At 51.4% G+C, this 8414-nt stretch overlaps 1 protein-coding gene across 3 annotated transcripts in view; it reads right to left on the reverse strand.

Annotated features, from left to right (window-relative positions):
- The window catches only part of Anxa11 (annexin A11), a 42795-nt gene extending 34662 nt beyond the window's left edge, over window positions 1-8133 (reverse strand). The window contains exons 1-2 of one of the 3 annotated variants that reach the window (XM_087184659.1): window positions 7983-8113; window positions 6848-6893 (exon numbers count right to left, since the gene is read on the reverse strand). The gene's annotated coding sequence lies outside the window, so the exon portion shown is untranslated. Of the gene's footprint in view, window positions 1-4896; window positions 5264-6847; window positions 6894-7982 lie in introns of those variants that run through there. The other 2 variants (XM_004846391.3, XM_021259694.2) reach the window with 2 other exon arrangements.
- Window positions 8134-8414: the final 281 nt, after the last annotated feature.

Genomic DNA, 8414 nt, shown 5'->3' on the forward strand with positions numbered 1-8414 from the left:
GAATCGCACCATCGGCTGCAGGGGCACCTGTGGGACATGTCCTCTCCAGCTCACCTCCAGCTGACGACAGCAGCAGGAACCCTGGGGTTGGCAGTCACTGTTCTCATGTCAGGGGAGCCAGGAGCCACCTAGCTCAGTAGGGGTCAAATAGCTCCTGCCCCCATCTCTCCTAGAAAAGTGCCCTATTTGGGGTTAAGGAAGGTGAGACAGAGGGAGGTGGCACAAGAAGATTGTTCCATCACAAATCTGGGTTCTAAAGGGGCCACCTGATCCCAAGAGGCTGAAAGATCTGGAGGTGATTCCAGTGGCAGAGCAAGTAGCCACCAGACCCATCTTCTGGGAACAGCCCAATGGCTCTCAGAGCCTGCAAGGAAGCAGAGGCCCTGCCAGCTCACTTACCAGCCCTAGGCCAGAAGAGCGCCCTGCAACAATGCCCCACTTCCCAAGCAGATGGGCCTGGCCAATAGCAAGACTCATACACACAGGAAAAGACTCCAAGGAAGGAGAGTGGTGGGTGGTGTTCCAGAAACTTCTGGCTATCGCCCCTCAACCATCTGTCCTCTCTTGCTTTAGCAACAGAACACTCGCTGTCACCTGGCACATAGCAGCCCCATGTAAGGACCATGTCCCCACCTCACTAGCAGCTCAACAGGGCCCTGTCAGACTGAGAGTGTGCTGTCCTAGGCCACGCAGGTGGCAAGGGTGGCCTCAAGACTGGTGGCATCCGCACAGCCTGGGCACTGGCTGGAAATGACACTCAGGCCCCCACAGACCTTCCAAATCGGGACCTTCAGGGGCAAGGGAAGCTGGTGAGCCAGCCTCCAGGTGAGTGTAATCCACGCTCCTTCTGCAAACCATAGCCCTAGAGAATGCCAGGAACATCGTGACATGAGGAGCCCAGGGCGTGGAGAGTCTCATGGAACAGATTCGCAAAATCTGGCTCTGACTTCTAAACAGAAAGAGAGAGAGAGACAGAGAGAGAGAGAGAGAGAGAGAGAGAGAGAGAGAGAGAGGAGCTGCTCTAATTCACAAGCAAACCTGAATCCTAACACAGGCACCAGAGGAAAGAGGAACAATGAGAATCTTACCCAAGACAGCAGAACTCAGGCAAGGAAACCAACAACCCCCAAGTGCTATAAATAAGAAGACACAGGGAATCGAACCAAATCACGGACAGAACCCACCAGATTCGCTGTGTTGCTGTTATCCCTGCCTCTGCCTTGCTCTCTCCTGTCCCGCCTAGCTATATGCTAGTACAAGAGAATGGTTTAAATTTTTAAGTGAGAAGGATTTAAACTTAAAGGTTAGGCAAGGACATACCAGGCAAATGAAAAGAAAAACCAGAGGTAGAAATATTAATATTAAAAGTATGTGGAGGCCAGGGATTTAGCTCAGTGGTTCTGCCATCTGCCTCACAAGTGCAAGGTCTGGGCCGGGGATTTAGCTCAGTGGTTTTGCCGCCTGCTGCACAAGCGCAAGGACCGGAGTTCGATCCCCAGTACCAAAAAAAAAAAAGACTGCTGCCAAGGGCTGGGGATTTACCTCAGTGGTGCCACCACCTGCCTTGCAAGCAAAAGGTTCTGAGTTCAATCCCCGGTACCAAAAAAAAAAAAAAAAAGTATGTGGAGGACTCTTTGATAAGCCTTCCTCAGCAGGTCCTGGATATTTTCAAGTTATTCTTTCCAAGCCATTTGCCTTTATCTGAAAATACAGGATATGGAAGTTGACTCACTAAGATCTCAAGGTCTAGCCAGGCTTAGGCCACTTTAGTATGTTGAGGGAGTTTATGTAACTTAAAACACAAGCCCAGGAAGTGGGTATGGTGGCGCATGCCTATAATCCCAGCACTGGGGAAGCTAAAGCAGGTGCATTGCAAGTTCAAGGCCAGCCTGAAATGCATAGTGAGTTTACAGCTAGCATGTCTGGACTATATCCCAAGACCCTGTCTCAAAAAACAAACACAAAACCCCAAATGCATAGAAAGAGGATGAAACAAAGACCAAGTCTCCATAGCTGACATTTAGCCCTTGAACATGTCTGTGTACTTCTTGGTCATTTCCCTGCAAGAGCAAAGAGAACCCAATCTTGCTGCCTCAAATGCAGAAGGAAATGTGAAAATGAGGAAAGTGCAAGGTACAGTCATCCAAGCCCCAGGACCCAAGGAAGGAGCCAAAACTGCAACGGGAGAGAAGATTATGCTATGGTTTGGGGATGCTTTGTCCTCTGAAGGTTCATTTGCTGGAAGCTTGGTCCTCAGTGCAAGGGCACCAAACGTGGTGGGCCCTTTTAAGAGCCAGGGCCTAGTGGGAGGCTAACAGGTCATGGATTTGGATTACTTCCTTTGAAAACTGGGTGTTACAAAGCAGCTTGCATTCTTTGCCTACTGTCTTTTGTACCTGTCCCTTCTCCACTGTATTGTGACACAGAAGGAGGCCCTTGCCAGAAACCAAGCATGCTCCTGGAGCTCCAGAACTATGAGCTGAATAAAACTCTTCTTTACATATCATCTAGCCTCAGGTTATTAGTTACAGCAACAGAAAACAGATTAAAAGACAGGTTTGTAGGCCACATCCCTGGAGTTTGCACTCCATTCCTCCTAAAAGCCTGGCCATCACGAGGACCCTGGGGACAGCCAAGGAGAGGGCATCATGGTTATCAGCAGAGAAGCAGGACCCGATCACTAACTACTCTGTGGGAGCCTGAACAGACACTACAGGGGCCTCCTGGCTTCCTGCCCTCCAACTGATTCCTGCCTCTAAGTCCTGAGCCTTGCTGTCTTATAGGATACACTTATTACTTATTTATTAATTTTAGGACTGTAAAGAAAAGGTATTCTTCTAGATCCTTGGCTATATATTCTCCCAAAACACAGATAATATGAAATTTAACATTCTCACCGGCTCAAACAGCAGTGGTACATGCATGATTGCCTCACCAGGCAGCTTTTACCTCTGGTAATACAAATGCATCTAATCATGTTTATGGGTCTTTTTACTACTACCACCAGTGGTTCAAGCCACCCAGCAGTGAGACATTGTGAACATGTTAAGCCCAAAGACCAAAAGCATGAAACAAGCAACAAATGATCTGATGTAGGAGTCTGATAAATCCATAAACACCAACCAGGAAAGTGGAGAACTTCTGCAGATACAAGCAGAGCTTGACATAGAAAAAAATTATAGCAAGTATTTTTGATAGTCCTTTCAGAATTTCATGGATAGGCCCAGGGATTTAGCTCAGTGGTTCTGTTGCCTGCCTCACAAGCGCAAGGTCCCAAGGACGATCCCTGGTACCAAAAAAAAAAAAAAGAATTTGATAGATGGGTAAGTAAGGAGATCAAGGGTAAATTCAAGTTAAATATGTACCTGAAGATTGTGCCCCAGAGAATACTACATATTTTCTTCAAGTCCATGAAACATTTTAATACTAATCATATAGTTGGCCACAAAGAAAATGTAATTGTCTGATAAGAGATTTTTGCAGACCACATTCATTAATCATAACCCATAAAACTAAAACTCAACAAGCAAATTTAATTATGTCCTCCACAGTATTATGTACTTGGAAATTCAGGGTTCCATCTACTAAATAATCCTTGGATGGAAACTGATTTACAGCAGGGCATGGTAGTGCACGCCCATAATCCCAGCACTTGGAAGGAGTTCAGGGCCAGGCTGAGCCTCAGGATCTCAAAAGCCCAAACCAAACAAACAACAAAAACTGATTTATAGCAAAATGACTAGAGAGCAAAGGACAGAGAAGACACAGTACAAAAGGCCACCAGCTAGAACTGTATTCAAAGCAAAGGGGTAAGCATTGCATACTTCTTAAATTAAAGGACTAAAAATCAGTGGACCAATGTAGGTATTCAATAAAATAAAGCAAAGTAAGAAGGAATGAAAAAAAGGTGAAATTAATGACTAATGAATAGGAAAAGAAAAAAGTAGAAAGAATAAAAAAAAAATACTTGAAAATTCCAGTGCATCCAGTTATAATCTCATTTATAATGTCTAACAATTCAGAAAACTTAATAGCATAGTAACATAAACTCTTCTTAAGTAAGTACTCAGTAACAGTCCAATCAAGGACTAGCTTGCTTATTCCAGCTCTAAGAACAAAAACCCGGAGCAAGCTGGTGTAACAGTAACCCAGAGTTACTGCCGGTGACGAACGAAGTCACAAACAGACTGCAAGGCAAGGTCCACAGAATGAATCTGTGAAAGAACCAAAGCTTCATAGGCACCCATATCTGCATGGAGAGGGCTGCCTGCTATTCACATGCCGGGCTCCTCCACCCCCAACCCGGGATAAAAGGAAGCAGGAGGGGGGCCGGGGATTTAGCTCAGTGGTGCCTCTGCCTGCCTTGTAAGCACAAGATCCTGAGTTCAATCCCTGGTACCAAAAAAAAAAAAAAAATGTAGCAGTAGCTGAGAACACACAAATACTTCCTTGGGGACATTCTGTCAACGCCTCAAGATCCTGGGCTCCTGGTACTTGTCAACTCATTTGTTCCAATTCTGTTCCCATTTTCCCACCCAAATAGCTACTGCTAAGGTGGCTGTATGTCCTACACGTTACTGACCCTGGCAGCAATGCCACCCCTGGCCACCCCATCCTACCGAAGCAGGTTGACCCAGCCCCTGCAAGTGATCCTCTTGAGCTGCTCATTTTCTGTCTCCCTTATTGGTTCATCTTTCTTTACATCACCTTGCCCTTGACTTCAAATATAAACATCTCAGCAGAACCTCTGTCCAGTGGTTCTGCTGCCTGCCTCTAAGGCGCAAGGTCCTGAGTTCGATCCCCAGTACCAAAAAAACCACCTCTGTCCAAGCCAGACACCTCCTAACCCCCCGGACCCCCAGACCTACTTGGTGTCTCAAAGGTACCTGAACTTACCTTCCCCACCTCCAAACTGGGCCTCATCCAGCCTGTCCCAGGTCTCGGAACACCCACAGGAACGAGCCTGGGTGGAGGGGGTGGCCTCTCCTTGTGGGCACCCAGCCCACAGCTAGGCCAACAGTGGACACTAATGAAGAGTCCAACAGAAACAACCCTCACCGCCTACTTCCTAAAAATACCCGTGACCTTTTTGGCAGACACAGCAAGCTCACATCTGCTACCACCAACCTGGCCATACTGGCCACCCCCTTCCCCAGAGGCGCCACGCCACAGGCTTAGCATGCCACAAACTGCCTCACCCTCCGCCACATTCCTCCTCTCCACCCTCACCCAGACTGCCCTCACCTCTCCTCACTGTTCCCCCAAATCAGCCTCTCCGCTGCTCCAGGACTCGGGAGGCTGGCGACCCGTGACTTCCTTCTCATTCTCCCACCCACTTCTTTTCTTCTAAGGCGTGGGGCCTTCATAAGCATACACCTCTGGGAAACTAGACACTAAGAAACAGGGCAGAGCCAGGCTTTGCTCACCAGCTGAAACACCACAACACCAGGGTTCTTTGAGGTAACACACCCACAATATCTTTTTTTTTTTTTTTGCAGCACTGGGGATGGAACCCAGGGCCTCACACTTGCTAGGCAGGCGCTGTACCACCGAGCCACATCCCCAGCACCTACACGCCTCCTACAAACATCCTGAGGCAGCACTTTGTCAGAACACTGAGGTGGGTGACTAAAGAGCAAAGATGAGAACTCTGTACTCGATTCCTCAATGCCCCCACCCATCGCCTCCTCGTACCTGCCCAGGCAGAGCCAGTTGTACTCAGGTATGTCATTAGGATCCTCGATCACTACCAGGTGACTACCAGACCTTCATTTCGGGGGTCTCAGGGGTGAGGGTCAGCAGGCCTAACGTGGAATGGTTTCCATGGTTCCTGGAGAGTTCCTGTCTACAAATACCAACTCCCACCCAGGAAACCTCAGTCTCTTCATTACCCTAGGAGCTTTCCTATTTTGGAGTCACACAGATTCCCAATGTTCTGGAAAGAAAAACCCAGAGAAACTGGACTTTGCTGCCTCTGAGGCAGCCCACACCCAACTCCTCCTGGAGGACTCCCATGGGATCCACTGCCAGGAATCGCTGCAGCCTTAAGAGGAAAGAAGGCAACTAGGAAGAGAGGAAGGAAAGGTCCTGGCCCCAATTCGGGCCCACTCTGGGTTTCTTTTCTCTGTCCTACACTGAGTTCCTACTCCACTCATCCGAAACTCCCATTACTTGCTCCCATCACATGATCAAAGCATCACAAGTCCTGGCCATATGGACAGAGCAATCAGGATGGGTCCTTTATGTCATCCTGGCTCAACAGGATCACACAGCAGAACGTGACCTTTCAGCTCCTCTCTCACCTTGCAGTCTGGATGCACTTCCAGCTCACCCTCCCAGCTTTTGTCTGCCTTCCCAATCAGTCCAATACTCTAACTACTGAGAAACTACTGTACTTCCTCTCCTGCCTCTCACTCATCATTTCCTGAGCACCTAATAAGGCAAGGCCCCTCCTGGGCGCTGTGCAAGACCAAGAAATGAGCGGGAAGCAGCCCTGCACTGCAGAGACCAAGGACAGGGCAGGGGTAAGACACATGGCCACACAAATGCTACTCAAGGCTACCAGGTGGGTCCTGAGAACGGGCCAGTGCCAGAGAAGTGGACGGGGAGAGCTGTGTGAGAGAGCGCAGGGTATGGCCTGTCCCTCTGCTGGGCAGCAGGCACCAGGATGGCTAGCACATGACAGGCATGATAGAGGAGGGAGGGTACGGCAGGACAGAACAGCCTGAGCAAAGCAGGGAGCCTGCTCAGAAGGGTAGTCCCCCCTGGCTGTACCTTCCAATGCAAAGGAAGTAGTAACAGCTAGTACTGCTATATTATTCATTGCCGCTTGCATCTGATTACTTACACACCACTGCTTTGCTCACTTCATGCCCAACCTGAGTGACATCCACCTGGAACACACGGATAGAGCACACCAGTCACCACCAATCCTGCCTGGTCGGTACTTGAGCACTGTACGCTGGTTTCAGATACTAACTCAGTGAATCCGCACAATAAGCCTGGGAAGTATGTATTATAATGATGCCCATTTTACAGAAGCAGGAACAAAGCACAGAGAGGTGTGAAATCAGGGAGCTCAAGGCAGGGAGCAGCCAAGGCCAAGGCAGCCCCTCACCTGGACTCTGATGCCCGTGAACACCTTGCTGCACAGACAGAGCCCAAAGAGAAGGGGCCCCGCTAATTTTCCTGCAAATCTCCAACTGCCGGTAACATGGATGGAATGAGGGTTGCAATGTGAGCCAGCTATAAGGGACAGCAAGATAGACAGTCCTCCCTGCAAGCCAGTGGTCCCTGCCCCGTGGACAGGGCAGCTAGGGGCTCACCCTTCAGTGGAGGGGACCTCGTCGAGAAAGAAGGCTGGGGGAGGGAGCAGAGGAGACCTACGAGGATACCCAGGGTCTGTCCCTAGACATCCAAACTCCACAGAGAGGTCACTGGTTAGGGGGACGGGGACAGAAGTGTCCCGTGAGCAATGACCCCAGCAGCACTGGCTAGCTTAGCTTTTCCCCTCCAGTCTCAAGATGAGGAACTTCACATGTGTGCTTATGACCCACAGACCGGTTTCTCCTTCCTCATTCCGCAGGAGGCTGCCCTGAACCCACTGGGACAGCCAAATCCTACAATCCCAGCAAAAGCTGGGGTCGCGGATGGAAAAGGGTTAGGTTGCATTCTCTCCATTCCTTGGGTCCGAGCCTTACAAATCCGCCGCAATGGTTGCCGCTCCCAGGAATCCGTGTTCTCCAGCTCCGAGCAAAGTTCCCCAGGCACCTTCGCCCCACACTCCCCAGCTCAGTCGGCCCCTTCAGGGGCACAGCAGCCGGGGACTCGGCAGGCTGGAGGGGCTCAGGTCACCGCCCGGCGCGCTCCAGGCCCAGCCTGCACCCCCTGACCCACTCCGCCCCGCGCCCACAACCAGGAAGCGCAGAGCCGGGCCGGGAAGGGCTCCGGGACCCAACGCCACCGCGCCGGACCTCACTCACCTGGCCTGGGGACGCCGAGGGGCGAGCGGGGACACGGGCAGCAGCGACCTCTTGGCGGACGCCTGGGTTCTGCTGGACCTCGGCCCCGCTCCGGAGCACTCAAGACCCGCAGGCGCCGCGGCCGGGAGGGCGGGGCGGGGGAGGAGCCCGCGGGCGGGAAACTCCGGGGCGCAGCGCCCCACACGCCCCGGGCGGGGCCGGGCTGCAGGGGGAGGGCCTCGGCGGGGGCGTGGCGGGCAGCTGTTTGGGGCGTGGTCTGGGCTGGCCCGGCCCCCCCCCCAGGTGGGGGCCGGGACTGGAGCCGCGGAAGGAAGCCAATGTCCTTCCGGCGACCGGGGCGGAGGAGGAGCCCAGGGCGGAAAACTCTAGGGCAGCAAAACTCAACGTTGTCCGGGGGCGGGACCGAGTCGATGCGGGGCGGGGCCCTCGAAA

This window comes from Heterocephalus glaber, unplaced genomic scaffold, assembly GCF_053883595.1.
Source record: "Heterocephalus glaber isolate CG9 unplaced genomic scaffold, H.glaber_assembly_v1.0 deba00001497, whole genome shotgun sequence".
NCBI classification, from domain to species: domain Eukaryota; kingdom Metazoa; phylum Chordata; class Mammalia; order Rodentia; family Bathyergidae; genus Heterocephalus; species Heterocephalus glaber.